This window comes from Canis lupus, chromosome 3 (genome assembly GCF_003254725.2).
Source record: "Canis lupus dingo isolate Sandy chromosome 3, ASM325472v2, whole genome shotgun sequence".
In the NCBI taxonomy this organism is placed as follows: Eukaryota; Metazoa; Chordata; class Mammalia; order Carnivora; family Canidae; genus Canis; species Canis lupus.
This window is the reverse complement of record NC_064245.1, coordinates 5490802-5512973: the sequence shown is the minus strand read 5'-3', so window position 1 is coordinate 5512973 and position 22172 is coordinate 5490802. Positions and strand designations below refer to the sequence as shown.

The 22172-nt window shown below is 32.9% G+C and overlaps 1 long non-coding RNA gene across 7 annotated transcripts in view; it reads left to right on the top strand.

Moving 5' to 3' along the window:
• The window catches only part of LOC112653712 (uncharacterized), a 148564-nt gene that overhangs the window by 84221 nt on the left and 42171 nt on the right, over window positions 1–22172 (top strand). Inside the window, exons 4-5 of one of the 7 annotated variants that reach the window (XR_007409680.1) lie at window positions 11796–11933; window positions 12387–12675. The exons of 4 other annotated variants lie outside the window; for them this stretch is intronic. This is a non-coding gene — a long non-coding RNA (uncharacterized LOC112653712). Of the gene's footprint in view, window positions 1–842; window positions 1838–11795; window positions 11934–12386; window positions 12676–22172 lie in introns of those variants that run through there. 2 more of the 7 variants (XR_003132406.3, XR_003132402.3) reach the window with 2 other exon arrangements.

The window sequence follows — 22172 nt, the reverse complement described above, 5'->3', positions numbered from 1 at the left end:
TAGCATGAAGTCCCTTGAGATTTAGAATTCCAAGGTGCTGAGACACTGTACAATTGTAACTTCATTTTCAAGAACCTTATTTTAATGTTATTTTATCCAATTTAAGTTCCAATCTATTCAGAAATCCATGTCTCCTACCATCTTTTTTATCTTCTTTTCTCATTACCATATCACATTATCTTAAAAATATGGATGAAACTAGTATTCATAATGTTCAAGGGTAGAAACCTAACCAATATTGAAACAGCATTATTATTTATGTGTCATTACTTTGTCGGTATCATTTACTATTTTGGAATCCCAGACACCCATAGTCTTCCCAAATAGGCTTACTATTGGGAACCTTTTAAGGAAAGAGCATTTTAAGTTCATATAGAATGTAACTGATTCTGTCTACACACTCTGAATAAAACTGCACAGGGAAACACATGGTTAAGCAGAGTCTTAACACGAAAAAACTTATTAAAATAACATGAAATGTGAACTGTTTTCTATCTGCTCTGCTTGGAAAAAAATGTAAGTTATATGAAATAAATCTGGTACAATGCCAGTGGGAAGTACCAGATTTACTTAATAAATACATATCACTTCTATCAAACTATTAAAAATGGGGAGGGCTTGCAAGTTTTCCAAAGTTTTCATCAGTTTCATATTTATGATTTGAAATATATGTCATCATATAAAAATGTTGGGAAAACATAGTCATTTTGTTCTAATACGGCATATCAAGTTTCACATGGAATTAATTCCAAATTTTAGTCCATTTGATCTCTTGACTCTTAGGAAAGAGGTTGCTCTACATTTAACCCCATGCAGAAATAAACTTTCTATTTTCTTTTCAGCAGCTTCAAGTTCCGTGTCGTGCATATTCATTCATATACTAGAACTTTTGTTATCAACTGAAACTATGAGTGCAAGAGAAACACTTTCCAGCCCTCACCAAGGATATGGGGTGGATCAAAAAGAGCTGTTAAATGATGATTAAACTCTTATATCCCTGTAAGCTCCCTCTGACTGGCTAATGGAAAAAAGATGGCGAAAAACATTTTTTCTCTGTTGTCAAGCCAGCATTATATATTATGAACACTGTTTCAACTGGACTTCTTAGCAGTTTCATAAAAGAAAGCCATTAGGATATATATATATATATATATATATATATATATATATATGCCTTAGTTTATGTGCTACTTAATTGTAATGGAATAGTAAGAGTTTCCTTCTGGCCTGCTCAGTGATTTCCCTCTTCTTGAATTTCTATTTTCCATATGTGTTTAATATGTCAAACAATCATAGGTAAGAACCAAAAACCATATTCACCACATGCAAAAAAAAAAAAAAAAAAAAGTACAGATGCCAATCGATACCCATGGCTTGCACACTACGTGTGGATTTTGTGCTTCCCAGCGCTAAGCAAACTGGATAAGCTTTAATCAGTTTTGTTTTCATAGACTTTAGATCCCCTTTTTTAATTAGCATAATGAACAAATGACTTCTTCCATCTCATCCTTGTCTCCAAGAAGAGTCATTAAACTGATTGCATTTATCTTGTTAAAGAGCAACTTTCATTCCACCCTAACCCTGATTTAGTCTCATAAAGCTGAGCACTTAAGGAAGTAGAAACACTTTAAAAATACCCAGTTTTTGAACTTCTCAGTCTAAATCCTTTTGTGAGCTAAAAGAATTTTCCTTACTAAGCAATGCAGCGAGTCTATATAAAAACCTCTATGGGATAAAATGTCAGTTTATAAATCCTCTGGCTTTCTAGTTTATGTGAAGCTCTTAGGCTTTCTGTTTCCATCCAACAGTAAGATTGTTACCTCTTGAGGTGGTTCGAATGGAATAAATTACTAGAAAACATTTCCTAGAATAAAACTGTGGTTTTATTGTTGTCATAGTGGTAATCACATAGTGATTAAAATTGTCCATCCCTACTCCTTATCACACAAGAATACCGTCTTGCTCTTCGTGTCAACGCTGAACACCCATGACATCTAGTGAATGCAGATTCTTATTTACATTATATGCTATAGTCATATGATTCCTAGATTCTGACCCTGACCTCACTGTTTACGGATATTTCATACTTAACACATGGCCTAAAAATAGCTCTAATAATAACTTATACTTTAATCGGGCAAATCGTTTTTCTATCTGCTCTGGCAGTGTGGCCTAATTCAGCTTCTTAATTTCACGTACTACACAAAGCTATTGTATATAGCAAGAGAATTATCATACTAACTCTTTCCTTCCTCTAATAGTATCAATAAAAGGTTAACCATTAACCAAATATTTGTAATGAAGAAAATCCAGAATTTTAAAGGCTATCTCTAAATGCCCTGCTCATTTAATTTATTATTCTTTATCTTTTAAGGTCTTTATTTTTGAAAACATGGTAATGTATAGTTTATCCACACACAAAGTTGATCAGCTAAGGTGAAGTTTGAGAGATAACTTTAGTAGCTATGTAAATTTGTTTTTCTAGCTAAGAGCTCTTTTTTCTTAGGCATGACAGATTTTTGAAAATAATTTTTCAAGCTTCTAGAGTTTCACGTGAATTTACTATTACCTGAAACATAGACTGTCCTTTTAGTTAAACAAATTTTATTTTCTTAGGGCTTGAAAATAAAATCATATCACCCTGGCTAGTAAACCTCCAGCTTATGCAGTCAATTCAATTTAATAAACATTTATGTTTAGATCATGATACTCAATGATGTAGGGAATCTCAAGGTGTAAAAAGTATGATCCTAATTTCAAGGCATTTATAATCTTGAAAATAATTAGAAATGTCTCACTCTAATGATAATGATAATGAGCAGCAGTTAGAGACTGTTCATTTGAGCAACCACAAAATCACATGATACATAATCATCTATATTATGGCCAAAATTCAGAAAGTTATTCTGAAAATGGCCTTCAATAAGTTACATATGAACAGCATACAAGCTTACAGATTTTGTTTACTTCATTATAAAAAAAATGGATAAAGGAAGATTTCCCCCCTATGTTGAGAATATTGCCACTTATCTGCTTAATATCTCCACTCAATGTCTCTTATAACAAGTCTTTTAAACATATAGGTCTTTTAAAGAACTGATCTATTTCCTTATACTGAATAGTGACAATTTTGAAAGCCCATAGCTTTACTTTCTTTTTGTGGACTTGATGCAAGGAGAAGAGTTAATTATTAAAAATATAAATTATTTTTAAATGACTTTTTAATTATTTTAGTTTGAAGCAGCGTTTTTAAAGTGAGACCCAGTGATGGCCACTAAAACTATTTCAGGAGGTCTATGAGGTCAAAACTAAGTTTCTGTTGCTACTAAGATGTCATTTGCCTTCTTTATTGTGTTAACTTTGCATTGATATTACCAAAGCAATAGTGATTTAATAGGGTAGAAATCAGGGTGAGGCAAAATTTAAGGGAAAACCAAAAAGCTTAGTAATCAAGACAAATAATATTTTAGTGCAATATTTTAAGAATCACAATTTATGCAAAAATTCATGATAAAAAATAAATAACAATGCCATGCTGAGCTACATTGGGGTAAAAAAGTTTCAGTGTTTTAGTATTTTTAAGCTACATTAAAATTCTGGGGAAAAAATTAACAATTAAAAATATATAAAACATATATAAATATATACATATACAATTTAAATACCTAGGATATACAGAAAACAAACATACTTCATTTTTGTGTCAGGTTCAAATATAGCATGTGAAAGCCCCGATGACTAAAATTGCTATATGTCTTAACATGAATCAAGGGGGTGGCCAAAATTGTATTAGCAGTCATTGCATTCTTTACCATCAGGTACTTGTAGCAAAAGGAAAAACTTTTATTAAAAATTAATGTCTTCAATGAGGCGGAGTAAATCTTGGTTCTTGAATACATGTGTTCTTAATACTCACCATAATAAACTGGAAGTATGCATATGGCACTGCATACCACAGTACCCCTGATGTATCAAAGGGGAAAAAACAAAGTTTTATAATTGTTTGAGTTGTAATCTCAACTAGCCACTTTTCTAATTAAATTCCACTTTGACTCCAAAGGGTTGGTAATCAAAAAACAGAGTTGGGCATTTGGCAGAAAATTTCTTTCTTTCCTTTTTTTTTTTTGGCAGAAAATTTCTTGAAGATAAATGAAATGAGCTAGTCACATTAAGCAGACTAAAAAAATGACATGATTTTTTTTTCCCCAATGATACAATTTGAGCCTCTACACAAATAGCATTTTGGAAAAATTTTATCTGCCACAATTTTGTAATAGATTGCATCAAAAATTGGAAAAGTTGTGTATCAGTGAGCCAAAATTTTCTGAAAGATGTAAATATCTGCTCAAAGTGTAAGACAGATCAGTTAATTTTAATATAATGGCGTATACAAAGTTAATTCATATGGATTCAGATTCCATATTGTAACTAGTCTTTGAGAGACTACTACTGGGACAATTTGGATAGGATATCAAAGAAAAATGTCCATGATTATCCAAAATGGTTATTAAAAGCCCTTTCCTTTTCCAGCTGCTTTTCTGTATGAGGCTACATTTTTATCATATACTGCAACCAAAAAAAAAAAAAATACTTCAATGAGTTGAATGCAGAAGCAAACCCAAGAATCTAGTTCATTGTTCCGTATAAAATAAGATATGGAAGAGCTTTGTCCAATCCATGCTATCTTTTCTTATATGATTTTGAAACTACGGTTACTTTTCATAAAATATACAACACATTTATGTTTCCAGGAAATGATTTATTATTATATTTAAGGAAATAAATTAAAATATTTAAATTTTTTTCAATTCTATTTCTTAATATAAATATTGTATCTACCCATGGCCATTGGCAAGACAGAACTACAAATCCAGAGCACTTAATGTAGGAACTTAATGTAAGATGTAGGTAGAAAAGTTGGTAGGGTAAAGTTTACAAAAAGCCTGTTAAAATATACTAAGAAATTTAATCTCTTAAACAAAGAAGAGACGTAGTGAGGAGTTTCAGAAATCTAGCTTTCTTGGCCACTTGAGAAAGAAACTGGAAGAGGAAAACAAGTAAATGATTGCAAAAATCTAGGGAAGAGATCACCGAGGTCTGAGCCAAGTCACTATCAACAAGAAAAGAAAGAAGGATTATATCCAAGGGATATTTATGATATAAAGTCTTCAGGAATGATTTAACACCAAATTGTGTACAATTAATGAGGAAACAAAGGGTTTGGTGAAGAGTCTGACCAACAGGGTAGATGGAAATCATATCATCTCAAATGTAAAGCACAAGCTGGGGTCACATTTGGATGACTAAATAAAGTAAGCTTTTGATTATGATGAACTTTAAAAGACTATAACACAATCATGAAAGTAGAGCAGACAAATATATATTTATATCTGATATCCCAAGGGGAGATCTGAATTTGGAAGCAAGCAATTAGAAGTCATTAGGAAAAAGTAGCAGTCATACGCATGGAAGTGATTAAGATTACCAAGGGGAAATTTGTAGATTAAGAAAAACATTGAGGTCAAAACTCCACACATTACCAACATATATGCTCTTTAAAAAGAAAAATAATAATTGTTCTCACTCTAAAATGCCAGGACTGATTTTTACATAGCCCAGAGAGCATGTACTCAAAATGTCTGCAACATGAGATAAACTTTTATAAATCACTCTAGTTTAATTCCTATTCAATGGAGAAAAGCCTTTTTTTTTTCAAAGTGGGCCAATATAAATTTCACTATGCAAAATTTTATGATTCTTTTGAAAAAAATTAATAAAAAATATTTCCTCTTTTGTTCTTGCTTTTTTTTTTTGTTTTGTTTTTTAAATCCTGTTTCTTCTTTCTTCTTTGTTTCAACACTAGGGACACACAAATGGACTTCGACTACAGTTGACATGAGCAGTTGCTCTCTGAAGCCTGTTATTGTGTATTTTCTGCCCAGAATTTTGTTGTTGTTAGTTTTCAACATAGTGCTTTTGTTTAATGAAGTTTCAGGATCACTGCTCCAGATAGTCACTGTTGTATTTCTACCCACAGATATTCTATTTACATTTTAATACTTTGTGAGTAGGCTTGGTTTAGATTTGAACCACTAGTTTATAAGCTTCTCCTTTGTGACTTCTACCATATTTTTAAACTTGTTTCAGTTTATATGTCTTTTGACTGCCTCTATAAGGTACGATCCCAGTCTAACATGTTTTATTCATTCTTTTAAGTTGGCTTCCCCTAGAAAATGGAATCTGAGATGTATATCTCCATTTACATGGTTTATTAGAAAATGCTTTCAGAAACTATTCCTGTATGGAAAGGAGAAAACAAGTTTGAGTAGAGGGAGAAACTGAAATGTAAAAATATTATAACAAAGACCTCAGCCCATCCATGAGATGCTAGGGAACTAGGAGAGACCTGCAGTTGTTTCAAACTGAAGCAATGGTAGTAGTCATTTGTCCCTTTTCTCCTCATTTTACTAATCATTAAATGTGGGAAATTCCCAGGAAGAGTATAACCTCAAGTAAGATAGCCATTATCAGCAAAAGCCAATTCCTAAGGAGGGAATATGCTGTGAATTATTATTTTTTCTTTCTTTCTTTCTTTCTTTCTTTCTTTCTTTCTTTCTTTCTTTCTTTCTTTCTTTTTTTTTTTTTTTTTGCTGTGAATTATTCTAAAAAACCCAGCAGTAGCTAAAAATGAGTGCCTTGGTCCTAAAGGCAGAGTCTGAACACATAATTACATAATCTACGACAACATTAACTGCAAAAGTTGATTTGTAAACTGTTCATCTTTGTAGACACACTCATTCATTTATTATGAAAGTATTGCTCAAGAAATTCCTTTCCAAAGTTCTGGTTAAGACAAGAAAAAAAAAAGTAAAGATGGGAGGAGGGAAGAGTTTTTAGAAAATAAAAGATTTTTGAGAAAAAGAGTCTTGAAGAGAAAGACTCACGGAAGTTATAAAACTTATCTATACTTCTTTTGCCCATCTTAAAGGCAATATATATATTTCTATCAGTTAAAGTGTTAAACATTTTTAAGAGTTTGTAATAATTTTTGACAAAACACTAGAAAATTTAAAAATATTGCAAATAACTTTTCAGGGAAAATAGGTATTTCAAAATCTGATTTTATTCCAAATGAGAATTTTGAAAGTCATGCCTACAACTGAGAGTTGTTGGCTGCTCCAAAAATAGAAGATGCTTTCTCCTGAGTGTTGTGTTTCACAATATTTATTGCTTTCTAAGATTTGAAAAGTTTGCTTCATTTAAGCATTGGTTGCCAAATTTAAGTGAGATTTGAATATATATATTCAAATATATATATAGCATTTTTGCCTCTAAAAAAATCAATAAAAATAATGTAAATACTATGAGTAAAGCTCTGCATTGGGTTCTGGTGATATAATTTGCAACTGACAGTCACAGACTATAAAATCCCTGCCTCTACTGTAGTGATTCCCAAACTATCACTGACTGGTATTTTTGTATGGCATAGTAAAAATATATTACCAGAGAAGTGAAATAGAAATACATGGCCAAATTCTTTATTATTACACCCATCAAATGTCAGGTTACTTTGTCATATTGCCAAAATAGTTTCTAAACACTTTCAATTTCTTATAGCATTTCCGATTAGTAGGAATTTGTAGATTGGCAACAGCTCATGGATAACAATTATAGTAAGGTTTTTTATGAAATGTCCCATATTTCAGCACAGATGATGATGCTGACCAATAAACTTCCAATTACAATAGAATGTAATAATAAACACTTAACTCAGACATTTTAAGCCAAGGAAGTCTGCCTAGAGGAAGTGATAGCTAATATAAATGCTAATGTTTACATGTAATTAGGGGAAAAAAAGATAAATTGGTAAAGAAAGGTAGAATTCTCTGCTTATCAGAAAAAAAAAACTTGATTCTGTTTTGATCAAAAAATGGATAATAGTTCAGTGACTGGAATAGAAAATTCAAAATCAAACCATTCACAGAAGGAAGGTGATGAGTTTAGTTATAAACAGGCTGAGTTAGAATCACCTCTGGGATAGCCAAGTTGAGAGGTACAAAATTCAGTCTAATGCATATGATTAAAGCTTAAGAGATATTTACCTAGAGCTACAGCTATAAATTTTATACATTTAAATGGGCTAAGAAAATAGAAGACATTACCAAGGAAGAGGATATGCAATGAAAAGAGAAAGGAGTCTGAGAAAACAAAAAATTGGACAAAGAACATTCAAAGTTTTAGTACTTCCCACTTGAAAGGAACAGTTTCTACACAGATAGTACCTATGTACAGTATTTCTAAGATACAGAAAAGAAACACTTCAAAACTTCATAAAAATGCATATGACCATCTTACGACAGAACCCATAAGCTGAAGGTGCACTCACATTCTGGAACAAATAGCAAAATAAAATATCTTTAGCCTTGATTAAATTAAGAAAAAAAGAGTCTAGGAAACTACTGCGATTGCCTCTTCTTGATATGATTCCAAAATAAAGCATATGTTTTTAAATCAATGGTTTTCAAGGAGAACAGAAAAGCTTTGTTGAGTGGGAACTTGTCAAAATCACTTGGGGACTTTCAAACATAGCATACTCACTGCAACTAACTCCCTACACCCCAGGCACCCACAAATGATTAAATTCTGACATGCTAACTCTGAAGGTATGTTGTAGTAATACAGGAGTCATTTTCTTTCTGTGATAGTATCTTTGAAATAGCAATTTAATTCAGTGTGGAAATCTATTATTTATTTAACATTTTTTGTCCTCAGCACCAGGGATACAAGAAGAGTAAGAAACATACCTTATTAAATGTATAGAACTCAATAGCTGGGGGGGGGGGGGGGGAGGGTAGTGGAGAAACAAACAAGCAAAACAAAAACACCTCTGTGATTAAAAAATGGCCAAAGAGGGGCACCTGGGTGGCTCAGTTGGTTAAGTGTCTGCCTTGGCCTCAGGTCATGATCCCAGGGTCCTGCGATGGAGCTCTGCCTTGGGCTCCCTGCTCAGTGCAGAAGCTGCTTCTCCCTCTGCCCTCTATCTCTCCCTTCCACTTATTCTCACTCTTTCTATCTCTAAATAAATAAACAAAATCTTCTTTAAAAATGGGCACAGAAACTGAATTGACATTTTTTTCAATGAAAATATACAAATAGCCAACAGGTACACAAAAAGATGCTCAACATCATTAATTATCATGGAGATGCAACTTAAAACCACAATGATATAGATACCAGGTCACACTTGTTAGAATGGCTATTATCAAAAAGACATGAGATGACAAGAATATGGAGAAAAAGGAACCCTTGTGTGCTAATGGTGAGAGTGTAAATTGGTACAGTCACTGTGGAAAATAGTGAGGAGGTTCCTCAAAAAATAAAACAATCAGGGCAGCCCCAGTGGCTCAGTGGTTTAGCGCCACCTTCGGCCCAGGGCCTGACCCTGGAGACCCAGGATCTAGTCCCAAGGCCGGCTCCCTGGATGGAGCCTGCTTCTCCCTCTGCCTGTGTCTCTGCCTTTCTCTCTCTCTCTCTCTGTCCCTCATGAATAAATAAATAAAATCTTTAAAAAATAAAAAATAAAATAAATAAAACAATGACAATAGCCTATGATCAGAAATCCCATGTCTGATTATATATCAAAAGGAAATACAATATCTCAAAGAGATATCTGTACCTCCATGTATCTCACTGAAGCATTATTCACAATGGTTAACACATGGAAACAGCCTAAATATCCATGGACAGATGAATAAAGAAAATGTGTGTGTGTGTGTGTATATATGCTAATATATATATTTATAGTATCTAAATATATAGTATATATGCTAATATATATTATATGCTAATATATATAGCTAATATAGCTAATGCTATATATATATATATATACACACACACACACATGTATATATGTGTATATGTGATACACACAGAGGAATATTATTCAATCATAAAAAACAAGTAAACCTGCCATTTGCAACCAAATGGATGAATCTTAAAGGCATTATGCTAAGTGAAATAAGTCACATGGAGAAGGAAATATACTGTATGATTTCACTTATATGTACAAACCTAAAAAAGCCAAACTCCTAGAAACAGAGAATAAATTGGTAGTTTCCAGGGCTAAGGACTGGGGAAAATGGGGAGGTGTTAGTCAAAGGGTACAGACATTGAAATTATAAGATGAATAATTTCTAGGCATCTAACAGCACAGCATGGTGATTATAGTTAACAATACTATATTGTTTACTTGAAAGAGGCTAAGAGGGTAGATCTTAAATCTACTCACATACACACACAAGATGGCAACCATGTGAGGTGATGAATTCGTTAGGTAAGCTTACTGTGGTAATCATTTTTACATATATACATATATCAAACCATCAGGTTGTACAACCGAACCTACACAACGTTATAAATCAATCTATCTCAGTAGAGTTGGAGGGAGAAAAAAGAAACCCTGAAGACAGAACTTCTTTTTTTCTTTGCAATGTACTTATTTTTAGAAAGATGCAAGCGTTGCAACATAATATAAATATTAACTTTGGGAGAAATATAATGATAAGTTATTATTAGAATGGTTGAGTAAGATTATGAATCAGAAGATTAACTCTTTCTAGTTGTGGTTCTGTCCCTCAATAGTTTTGTGATCTCGAACACGTTTCTTTTTTTTTTTTTCCGAACAAGTTTCTTAATGTCTTGGGTTCCAGGTTTCTTACAGGTAAAAAAACAGTGGTTGGGTGATTTGACTTTTTTTTTTTTTTTTTTTAGAAAAATCAAGTAAGAGTAAGATACACAGATTTATAGATTCCACCTCAGAGTTACTAAGTATTCTCCATGATTAAGTCTCCCTAAAAAACTTTTTTAGGTGACACCTGTACAACCAACCCTGTAACAGTCCATTTGACCATCATCTGGGAACATCTGGAGTAAATGACCACTGCTCATGTACCCCTAAGTTATTTCCATAAATTAGGGAACAAATGAAACCTCCTGGAATTTGAAAAGGTTATGTAATTATATAAAATCCACTCTAGCTTTATAATTATGTTTCTGACTTTCTGTATTAATTTCAAAAGACTATTTTATTTTACAGCTAAGTTTGTAATGAGTAAACCAAATAGCTCATGAAGGTGAGATATAAATAAAACATAACTAAATAATTTTCCATTCTAATAACAAAGCAATATTTTGTACAAATAACCTTTAATTATAATAGATAGTCTCTATGTTAAGTAAATTTATTCATATCTTTCTAAGGAAAGGTGGCATCTTCTCATGGATAATCTTTTAAATTTATATCTACTCTCATAGCCAATCAAATCAGTCAATCCATTGATGTATACAAAATCTATTATAAATCATTGTGCTAATGGTTTTATCATTACTGATTATTCTCACCTTTTAAGAAGATCCATCATGAATACAAAGTTTTTCCCAAACTAAATGCTAACCACGAATTTGGGAGGGAAAAAATGCTATTTTTGTACCCAGAGGGAAAGATGTGCCGATATATTGCCTGGACAGGGCACTATCTTAAGCACACATCTCTTAGCATTTTATTTATAGTGGAAACATCAATTGATTCCACAAGAAATTATCTCATTTGGGGAGAAATTATTATTATAGGATTAGATTTCTTTCCTTACATTTCTTGGACTTGATATAGAATTTTATCAAAAAAATTAAGGACGTGTACGTGTAATGTGCATGTGAGTGAATGAAGAAAGGAAAAAGTGATACTCTGAATTTATATCTGGCTGACATGTGTGTACTCTAAATCTTGTTCACAGACTATATAAAACCCCTAGAAATGATTTTGGAATATTCAACAATATTCAATATTCATTCAATTCTATGAATGATTAGCATCTCTTTCTCACTGAAGAAACATGATAACATCTCTTTTGTGAACTCTCATTCGAAACAAGGTCAGAGTCAAACCAACTCATGAAATATATCAGTTTTCTAACATGCCATGATGTTTAACAAAAAGATTTTTTTAATTTTATTAATTTATTCATGAGAGATACAGACAGAGAGGCAGAGACACAGACAGAGGGAGAAGCAGGCTCCATGCAGGAGCCCAATGTGGGATTCGATCCCAGGACCCCGGGATCATGCCCTGAGCCAAAGGTAGACGCTCAACTACTGAGGCCCCCAGATGTCCCTAAACAAAAAGATTTTTAATTGAAAAGGAACATGAATTCAATATTTTAACGTGGAAACTTTAGACAGTTTTCTAAGGTTTTTCTTCATGCAATGGTAGAAAATAATTACAGTGCCATATGCAATAATAATAGTGAAAAAATGCTTGAGTGTGCTCTACGTGTCATATACCATGTAAAACAGTACACTTTTGTTATCCCATTTAATCTTCACAGAAATTTTAGAAGATGGATGCTGTTGTTATTGTCCAAAAATGAGGAAACAGAGGTTAGAGAGATAACAATTAGTAATCTGAGGAAATTGCATTTGAATCTAAGCAGTCCAGATCAAGTAATTATTACATTAATTAACTTCTACCTAGAGGAATGGACTTTATTAGCAAGAATTCATATGGGATCCTCTAAATGTCTACACTTCACCACTAAAAATTGTAAGTCCGTGTCATCTAGAAAACACACGTATCTGTGGAATTATATTTTTCTCTCTAGGAAGAAAAATGTTCCATCAGTAGCATCAATATATAGGAATTAAATTTAAAGTGGTAGGATATGCTAACAACAGGAAAACTGATGCATGTTGTTTTCTTTGTCTTGTTATTTGGTTTGTTAGTTTTGTCCTTTAATTGTGATTTTGATGGCATATTGCCAGCCTAAAGTAACAAATTCTCTTAGTGGAGGTTACTGAGCTAGATGTTCAAATCCTGGGGGGGGGGGGGGGGGGGGGGTTTCTTCTGCTTCTTCTTCTTCTTTTTTTTTTTTTTTTGTAGAAAACCACGGCAGAAAACTCCCTGTAGTTTTGTTTTTATGTACAAACAACCAGTACAATATTAAATAAGTAATTAAGACCTTAAAAACGTGTAAAAACATATTATATGAGTGTATTTTTTTATAGTTTACTTTAGATTCCACCAAGAAATCTCCCGTGGCTCTTGTATTTCATAAAAATTTTGTCTTGAGTTGGCTACAGTTTTCAATTGCTGCTATTCCTGATTATAATTATAGATTAGTGTTATTTTGCCTTCACAATCAGCACTTTAATTTGTTGTAGGTTTGGTTAATTATAAAGTGACGCATATTTCCATTAACAACCTTTTTAGAAGCATAATTTTTTTAAGCGGGCTCTTAGGAAGTGTATGCATTGTGGTTCAAATATGAATGATTCACACCTCTAATGCTAAAAGAAATGCAATTACAATTTTAAAACAGCACATTTGTAAAGTGACACTCCATTGGAAAATAGAGGAGGACATATGGAAGAAGGTCCTCTTAAGAAGGTTTCATTAAAAACTACTCAAGAATAACCTAAAAGCAAAAACTGTTTTCACTACCTAATTGTTCTTAAAAAAACTAGAATGTCAAACTTATCCTAATTTAATTTATTTGTTTAAATGTATATCATACTTCTTTCTCAAAAAGAGAATACACAAACAATATATCTGATATAATTTCAATGCAAAATCAAAATCAAAGAAAGAAAATGTTATAACCATATTTAACACAATTATTATAATTACCAATTAGTCTTGAGAATGCACCTTGATTTTGAAAAAGATATTCAGAACCACATTTTTTTTCTTTTTTAAAGATGTTATTTATTTATTCATGAGAGACACAAAGAAAGAGGCAGAGAAGTAGGCAGAGTGAGAAGCGGGACTCTATCCCAGGTCCCTGGGATCACAACCTGAGCCAAAGGCAGATGCTCAACCACTGGGCGATCCAGGTGTCCCAAGAACCATATCTTATCCAGGAATTGAGATTTTTCAATTAGTTCACTTGTACAGTCTATAGATCTTACAGGCAGTAACACCTTAAATAATGATTTATGTGGTATAGCATTAATTAGTATTACAACTATTCCCAACAATTAGAAATATACAAAGACTCTTTACACTGCATTCTGTAAATGCAGTTTATATAGTTATACATATTATACAGTTTATACTGTATATATAATGTATATATAATCTAGGTATTATATAAGACTAGAATTTGCACAAATTAAATGATAACTATTATTATTTTTATTTAAAAACCTCATGGGGTGGCTGGATGGCTCAGTCGGTTAAGTGTCCAACTGGATTTTGGCTCAGGTTATGATCTCAGGGTCTTGTGATCCAGCCCCATGTTGAGCTCCACTCAGCAATGAGTCAGTTTGATTTCCCTCTCTCCCCCTCTGCCCCACCCTCCAGCTCATGCATGCTCATGCATGCTCACACACTCACACACTCTTTAAAAACTAAAAAAATCTTTAAAAAAAAAAAAAAAAGAATGAACACCTCACTTTCCCTTAATTATGATTAGAGTTTACGCAAATTCCTTAAATTTTAGCATGGGCCAAAAGATGGCATGATGAAGGTAGGATTAACGTTATTATAAGAAGTTTCTTATTGTACCCAAATGCACACCCTAATTTCCACAATGCTCTCCCAGCAATGTCTCAAATAACATAATAGTTGAGGAAAGAAAAAAGATGTCACTGTAATGAAAGAGTCTATCATCAAATCAGCATTTAATTTCCTCCATGGATTTCACCTACAATCCTCAAAATAAGACTTCAGTGGAAGAGATTATAGCTTCCCTGAATACACCTAATTAAAGGGGGGAGGGATGGCTATCAAAAGCTCTGCAGAAATCAATGAACTTTAAGATACTGGTTGTTTCAAAATTGCAGAGCATTCTCCATAATTCCTTTGGAAAGAAAGCGTGGTAACAGCATGCTTCACTCTCTGATAAGCCAGCATATATTCATGGTTCATTTCATTGAGAATATCTTTTAGACATTTTAAGCACTAGAACTGAGAACACCTGGTATAGCAGTTCGTGACACCAGCTATAGCACATACAAATACCTCTATTTGAAATATCACTGCACTGGAAATCCAAATTTCTATCATTTGATAATATGCAAGTATGTGAAATTACACCACAATGAAGAGATATATCATTACCTATGTCCTTACACATTGAGACATTTCTCTTGATTAGGTCCTGTTTTTACTTTCTTCAAAGCTTGTATTATAACATCACCTTTATACCATGATACTTGGTTTTGAATATCTAACTACATATATCCCCCAAAGGATATTCCACTATACTGAGCTCAAGATTTACGGACTCAAAATCCCATTGTATTTGAGTATCACTGGGTGTAGTGAAACACTACAGTTGCCCAGGCAAAGCTGTGTCAAAGCAAAAATAAAAGAACAAATGGAATACTAGAGTATATGCCCGGAAAAGATTCTGAAAATGATTAGTTTTCAATAGTTTTCTAGTTTTGAGAATAAATTTTCAATACTTGTCCAAAATGGCTATTTTTTTAAAAAATTTTATTATGTTGGCTTTAATATTCAAACTATATATTCTATAGGTTTAATTTTTTCTAGCTTAACTAGTTGTTTTTGTCTAAAGTAATTATATAAACAAATTATTCTCTTGCAAAGTATTTGTTTCTCCTCTAGAATAGTTTTTGAAAGATGTTTTGCTTTAATTTCCCTATGCCATAAAATTTTAGTTTTCTTTCTCAATTTGCTGTTGATGAATTGTTGAAGATTTCCCCAAAATTATAAAATTAAATACTAGTGCTCTCAAGTACCAAGTCCTTATTAATTTTCACCTAAAAGATATTGATGTGATATGGGCTCAATAAATCCTAAAATCAAACCTAAATTGTATTCCAATTTCTGCTTGTTAGTAGATATGTATGGTCCACAAACTTCATCTATCTTTCTAACCTAATTGTACAATATATGATCCTGACACATCTTTCTCTCAAAATTGTCTAGATGTCTTGATTTTTATTTCTTCCTTATGATCACATAGTCAGTTCTAGGAATAGTATATTTTCTAGATAAGACTGAGTTATTTAGGGTATTATCAATTTTCACAGAAACATCAGTTTGAAACTTGAGTAATTAACCTTATTGTCATCTAAAATCTAATTAAATATGTCAGGAGAGATAATATAAACCTCCACAGAATCTGTAATATAATATTGTATAGAGAGAGAAAGTGAAAGAATATAAATATATGTTGATAATTGTTGAGGTTAATGATGGATGATAGGTACAATAAGGTTCTTTATACTCTTTTCTCTACTTTTATATGTTTGAGTGCTATCATTATCAAGAACAAAGCAGGGATCCCTGGGTGGCGCAGCGGTTTAGTGCCTCCCTTTGGCCCAGGGCGCGATCCTGGAGACCCGGGATCGAATCCCACGTCGGGCTCCCGGTGCATGGAGCCTGCTTCTCCCTCTGCCTGTGTCTCTGCCTCTCTCTCTCTCTGTGACTATCATAAATAAATTAAAAAAAAAAAAAAGAACAAAGCAAAAGTTATCCAAATGAAATGGAGTGTATTAAAAAACAACATAGAGAAAACAAATAGGAAAAGTCTCAGGAGCAATGAAAATATCGGATGTAACTATAAATGTAAATGTAAATTTTGAATGCACTACAGGATCCTATGTACTAAATCTATAGGTTGTATTTTAAGTATCTGAAGTATGCTTGTCAAAAATGGTTTCAAACATCATAGAGACTGTTAAAACAAAAAATACTGCAAAAATGAACACATTTAAATCATACAACCCATTGATTACAACATTCATTCGGCAAATATGTATGCCATCAAATATTATTATATCTGCATGTGTTCTGGGAAAGGGAACAGATAGAAGGAGGAGTAGATATAGAATTGTTATAAGAATAATAGTGCCACAACTAGAGAAAAGAAAAGCAAAATAGTAAGTTAAGACTTACTGATTTTGAAGTTAGGAAATTTATGACATATTGAGCATAAAAATAATCTTAGCTTAAGGTCTCAGAATAATACACTATTATTAGAACTCAATGTAAATATGAGCTCCTTAAAATGCCCTTTACCAATAAGCTTTTATAAATAGCAATTATATATGATTTGAAATTCCTGTTGTTAGTTTTTAAACATTGTACCTGGTTTGGTTAAATCTTTTTCTTCTCTGACCTATCCCACATGGAAAAGGGCTCTAATGAAGTAAAGAATGAGTAGATTTTCTTTCAAAGATCTCCTCAACCGAAAATACCAACACAGTTATAGCCATTAAATATTTTTCTACCAAGCGTAGATAGTAGGTCTCTCTTACTAAATGAACAAACCATTTTAGTAATAACATTATCTGAGCAGTTTTTATTTAAGTATGCTAATGATTTGGTGTTTGGCTTTTTAATTGATTTAAATTGTGTGGTTCTCTTCTAGTTAAAAACTTTAATCTCTAGACATGTGATCAAAGATCTCCTTAAAGAGGGGCTCATTTGTCTCAAGCTTATCATTCATTTCTGTTAAAGGAACCTCAGGCTTCAGAAAACCATATGGATTTTAAATAGCCACAAGGTAAATAGTCAAAGGTCATAAAGAAGTCTGGGGATGATCTTCTGGGTGGGGAGGGTCTCTACAAAGAGTATTGATTCTCATGTTTCAGTGATGTACTTCTGCCTCAAGGCACAGGACTGAACCACATGACTGTGCAAAGTTCACCTCGGCCCTCTGGTTGTAAAAATATAGAAATAGGCTTGATCAAATGGCCTTGATCAAATAATTTTTCTCCCCCCTCCCAGCCTCTCCCTCTAAAAACTACTAAATTTATATTTGATATATAATGTTCTTTGGTTTACACATTTGTACTTTCTGTGATATAACTTTTGGATTTCAATGCTTTTAAAACACAAGGAGCTAAGCGTCTTGACTTAATTACTGAAAGATTTCCTAAAAAAAATGCATGTAGGTAATGCTATACTTCCAAACTGCATGCAGTTTTAAAATACATTATTCCAAAAGTTTATGAACTTAAGAGTAACACTCTTTATGATGCTATTCTTGATTTGCATGAGAGAAAAATTTGTAATTCTTAGGGTTCAGGATTAATCTCAAAATTCACTCAACCAATATTTTATTCTTTCAAACTAGTCGATAACTGTTTTACCTCATTTTCCTTCTCTTTTACATTTTGGGGGAAGAAAATTAGTTTACTCATTGAACTATCTTCACAAATAGGCATAAATAAGTCACTCTATTCTGGTTTCACTTTAAGCCTCTCCTTTAACCCATTCAAATTTTCACCCCCAAATTCCTACAAATCATCTGGTATATATATCTTTCATTTTTAATGCTAAGAAAGAGTACTTTTTCTTGACATATTTTCTGAAAAGTTAAAATACAATGTAACTTAAATCTACAAAGGCAGTAACAACAGGAAGAGTTTCAAGTGATTTCCACTAAAAGATAAGAAAATGGTGAAGTGAATGGTTCATCTGCTCAATTGGGAAGTAGAAATCAAGACAAAATAGGTTTTTTACAAAGGATTCTCCTGCTCTTTATCTCACTGCTACTGACAGTTGGCTATGTAGGTTATATAAAATATTTGTCACTTAATTCAGAGGTCTTAACTGGCTTGTTACCTAAATATAAGGTCAGGCAGCAACATTTATTAGTGAAAAGATCTCAAAACTTATAGCTGAATGATCAAATCTACATAATACTTCTCCCATTTGCTAGTCAGTACCTTTAACCAACTCTGTTTAATATATTTAGAACTCATTCACACACACATTATTATGTGACACATCCTATGCTACCCCCAACAAGACCCATCGAAACCCTCAAGGAACTCACAAGATGGACCAGTTAGCTATACCAACTAATCTATAGCAGTAAGGTTAAAATAATAACACTCACTGGAATCAAGGGGGGACTCAGAGAGCACTTCAATTACGTGATATTCATTTTCTTTCACTGAAAAAAGAAATCATCACAGCTGCCCTGGAAAAAGTCCCAGAATTATTATGAGAGTAAGAATGAGAATGTAATTGTATGTAAAAGTCCATTGTTAACTAAAAAGCACTGCCCCTGTACTAGAATATATTAATGACTCTTTTAAGAGTATGGACTATTTAACTTTTAAGATAAAAGGATGAATTTGATTCAGCTATCATAAACGTTCACCCCTGTTTCCATACTGTAAAGGCTAAATGGAAGGAGAGTCCAACTAACAAAGTGTAGTTCTTCTGATCAAAAATGTAGGATTAAGAGGCAAAGAAAGACTTAAAGAAGAAGGCTATAAAAATATACTTCATAAAAGAGGCTAATGTTTCAGGGGGAGGAAATGCATTAAAAATGATAGAAATTCCTGCAGAATTTCTTTTTTCTAGATCTGACTGTCCTCAAATAATTACAGAAAATTCCACTTCTACTAGCCTTAGGCAAGACTAGTTGTGTTTTCTTAGGTGACAGTACTAAGTCATTGGATTGAATGTCCCAACTCCAGAATGACTCTTGTTTTGATTGGATGGTGAGACCTGCCTCCAGGTGAAAAGAGTTAGCAGAAATCAAATCAGTGTCCCTCATTTCAAGTCTACTGCAGACTCTGGTGTGTGTGTGTGTTTGGGGGGGTGGGGGTGTTACAGGAGTTTTAGGAAGGAGGGCAAGGGGCAAAATACATCTAGTGGAGGGGCCAATAAATGTTCATTTCTTTCTGCTAACATATAACAGGATGAAATTGTAAAGCACAATAAAATAAAAATAACTTAAGTAGAAAATAAGGTGCACTTTCCAGGGCATCCCATGAGGAAGTTAAAATGACAAAACATAGCTAAATGTTCACAACATCCAACTACTTTTCAAGTACAGTTTCATTCACTAATAGAAAGACTTTTTTTCAACAGGTTGCATTATTCAGTTTGTAAATCTCCAGTAGAAAGGATCAATACTCAGGTGACTTCTATGGTTATAGGCAGTAGGATTTTAGCATCCTACGTCATTTAGGCATATAGATCAGTACATAAACCGTTTAGGTCACCTAGCTGTCATCAGGAATTAATCAAAGGTCAAAGAGAATCAGAGTGTTTAAATCCAAAAGCAGAGCTAACCTGATCCTGTTATATCTGGAAAAAAAGCAATTCCCCAAAATCTGACTGGGCCAGATATAGAGACAGCTATCATATTCACCTGGTGGAGAAGAAGGACAGCGGCCAGCCAAATCTTCTGAACTCTGAGAGATGTGTATGGATACAAATCATTCCTCTTTAGTAACCAATGCATTTTACTAGTGTGCATTATTAATACAGGTGAGAATCTTCCCTCATGCAAAAATTTGGAACTCTATAGAACATAAAAAATAAGAAAACTTGATAAATTGATATAATAGAGTTGCTTGTGACCTTCTCTATGCCCCACCTGAATAATTACACTATTTTTGGAAAATTAAAATAATAAGTAATTCAAAGCATACTTAGACATTTTCAGAATAACTGGACCAGAAAACAGTGTCAAAAATCATTTGCTAGAAGTTAACAGTGTTCGTGCAGGAGTTTCCTGAGCTCAGCATTTGTTTCACAATAATACACATTTCCCAGCATGAAGAAAAAAACAAAAACAAAAACAAAAACAAAAGAAGCCACATAAAACTGATGATCTAATCTAGAAAATGCCTTTAAGTAACTTCAAGTCTGACATTCACAATTGGTGATTTTTAATTTATATGTCCCAGGTGCTCATCGTTTGTTGAGTTCCAGTAACAAAGTCAACTCTTCATTATGGGATGGAATCTTATGGGAAGAGGTATTTGATTAGGAGTTCTCTTTCTTGAAACCTGAAATTCCATGTCTGGATTGAACTTTTTACATTGTATTATTATGGTATCTGGAAGATTTGGGTACATAACGATTACAGCTAAATACATGGAGTAAAGACAAAAACAATAGGAATGAGCAATGAAAAAATGATATTTATTCCTTTAGTGGTTTTCGTAAGTCTTACACTTTATTGAAAATAGGAATTGACTTAGGGGATACACTTTAAAACTTTTTGTTGAAGTAAAAAAATATGTGTAATCAAAAGCACATAAGTATAAATCCTGATGAATTTGTTTGCAAATCAAACTTATCAGTTGTAACCAGCACACCGATTAAGAACCCATTGCAGATTCCCTTACTCACCACCCTCAACCAATACCATTAGCCTTATTTCTAATGTTTACCAATTGGTTTTGCCTGCATTTGTACTTTTGTGTCAATGGAACAGTCCTTTTTTGTGTCTGACATCTTTTGAGAAAGTCATTCATATTATTATCTGCTGTTTTAAATCATTTATTCCCATTGCTGGGAATTATTCCATTCTACACCAGATTCATTACTTGGTGGTTTCCAGATTTCTTTCTATTATAATTAATGCTGCTATAAAGAATTCTGACCAATGTCTTTTGATGAATATTTGGGCACACCTTCTGTTAGAAATATACCTAGAAGTTGAGTTGCTGTGTAACAGGGTAGATGCATGTTTAGTTTACAAGAAACTTCCCAAAAGTTCTGGGTGATTTTACCAAGCTGCACTTCCATGGTATAACCTGTATCACACCCTCACCAATGCTGGATGCTATCTTTTTAAATTTTCCTATTCCACTAAGTGTGCAGCAGTACCACATCACATTTTTAATGTGCACTTCCAAGAAAAATAATGAAGTTGGACCCTCAAACAGATATTTACTGAGAATATTATTTTTTATTTTTAAAAATGTTTTTAAAGTAATCTCTATGTCCAAAGTGGGGCTCCAATTTACGACCCTGAAATCAAGAGTTGCATGCTCTGCTGAGTCAGCCAGGTGCCATTTATTGTTTTTATTTGTATGCGTATATATGGCAATAACATTCTAAAAAAATTTTTAATTCACCAAATCACACTTTTGCTAGGAAGAAAAATATGAAACAAAGCAATCATAACAGAACTTATTCAAGCTTGCTTATTAGTGTACTTCTAATAAAAGAGAAATTAAGAACTAACTTGTGAAACATCATTCCCCTTTACTGTCATCAGCTTTCATTTATTTCTTTTTTTCATCAAGAAAATGTCAAGTACACCTAATTATATGATAAAATAGAAATTCTAAACACTGACCACTAGAAATAGTGCTATTTCTCTATGCCTAACTCCTATAAAGGGTCTTGCTCCTATACTTCCCTGTAGAACAACACAGAGAGA